A 1,995-nucleotide genomic window follows, 5' to 3' on the forward strand; every position below is an offset into this window, starting at 1 on the left:
TATATATATATATATATATATATATATATATTAATAACACAATATTATTGTTATTTACATTTTTTATCATTTTCATTATTACAAATATTTATTAATTAAAACATAAACACATAAAAAAACAGTAAAATATATAAATTTTAAAATTCATGACTCATAATTCTGGCCAATAATTTTGGCAATGTTGTTTCAGATAGCAAAATTAACATTTTCTAATTTTGAAATTTGTCTAACAGATCAAATTACATTTTCAGAATTTCAGAACATTTTTTATTAGATTTTTTATTGTTTAACTTTTGTAAATTATTTTATAATAATAAAAATTATATATAATATATAAAAATGTTATATATAAAAAAAATATATAAAATATATTATTTATTTTGGCTATGTTATTTCAGAAAGCCAAATGAGAAATGTCTCACATGGAACAAACAGGCACAAAAAGAAAATCTCTTTTTGTAATATCTGGCATGATGACATTTGTGGGATAAAATCTGATTTACAGCATCGTGCATTCATATCCGACGATTATTTCCCACTTCTTGTTTCGTGTGAAACTCGACAAACAAACTCCGCAACACAGAACAAAAATTTCCATCTTAAGCGACATGCAATTATCCACAACAAAAGCCTAGAAAATAAACCAACCCTTATCTTGAAATATGAAAGCATTTTCTGCACCAACATGTCGCTCATATTCAAAATCTCATCCACGAGCAGCATGTCGTATATGAGCTTGTGAATTTCTGGCTGGGAAATGTTGACTAACAGCAAAATGGATCCATAAATCTGTTCTGACATCACAAAGTAAACAAACCCAATGCCAAACAATCCGATAAAAATACCATTGCTATTCTCATAAATGCAAACATGCAAACCAAGCAAAAAAACGCATGCTAATTGTTTCAAAATGGTCTGATGTCTATTTCACACAGATTTCCTCAGTTATGTAACGGTCCTGCTGGAGTACAAACACTCATTTGAATCACTTAACATGTCAATTTCTAGATTTTCCTCTGATGTTCATCTCGTCTGAATTTGTCTGTATAAACGGACTCTCAGTTTTGCCACAGAATGATGAAAAAAGCATGGCAGAAAGCGTGAGGGAAATAACTAGCAGATGATAAGTGGGTGTGAGGTGGACGGTTGTAGTCTTCTTTAAAGCTGAATGTGTGTGGAGTCTCAGATAGCATCGGTCCGGCCCTCATTTGCAGCGCAGGCAAACAGACGGATGTCTGCTGTCATCTCTCTCTCTCTCTCTCTCTCTCTCTCTCTCTCTCTCTGAACACAGGGGTGTGGAGTTGGATGTGTGGCTAAAGAAGAGGGAGTTTGTGCTCAAATGCAACATGATTCCCAAAGAACTTGCCAAATAGTGTGCGTATTTGTTTTGCTATACTTGCAAAGATTTTCTTTTTATTTTCTTTCTTTCTTTTTCTTCTTTAAAAAAAAAAACATGAATGTAGTAAATCCCCATAAGTATCCCCATAAATATAGTAAAAACTCTTTACATTTACTCTTAAATATGACTTGGATGGACGGTGTTGGTGGATGGTCTTCTAGTTTGAAAAGGTTCATCAATCTTAATTAAAATGCCATAAACAAAAATATAAGTTTGAAAACATTGCAGTTCTGAATCTCAGCTGAATGCACTTCGGCTGAATTATATATTAATACAGTTAAAACAATAGACAATATTAAATTTGTTTATTCACATTATTCTGAATAATAATTAATATAAAATCACTATAATTATTGATTAGTGTATTTATATTATTTAATCGTATACTATTTATTGATAATTATATACTACTTATAACAATACTAATAACAATAACAATAATACATAATTAATCATAACAATTGTTATAATAATAATAATAATTATTATTATTATTATAATTATAATTATTATTATTATTATTAATAATACGTTTATTTATTACGTCCTAATATGTTTTTATGTGTTTTAACAACAACAACATCAACAATAATAAT

At 28.9% G+C, this 1,995-nt stretch overlaps 1 protein-coding gene across 1 annotated transcript in view; it reads right to left on the reverse strand.

Annotated features, from left to right (window-relative positions):
• Positions 1-1,995, reverse strand: part of LOC107600990 (von Willebrand factor D and EGF domain-containing protein) — a 70,526-nt gene that overhangs the window by 28,638 nt on the left and 39,893 nt on the right. The window lies entirely within an intron of this gene.

The sequence above is a fragment of the Sinocyclocheilus grahami genome, unplaced genomic scaffold (genome assembly GCF_001515645.1).
Source record: "Sinocyclocheilus grahami isolate Dianchi unplaced genomic scaffold, SAMN03320097.WGS_v1.1 scaffold295.1, whole genome shotgun sequence".
In the NCBI taxonomy this organism is placed as follows: Eukaryota; Metazoa; Chordata; class Actinopteri; order Cypriniformes; family Cyprinidae; genus Sinocyclocheilus; species Sinocyclocheilus grahami.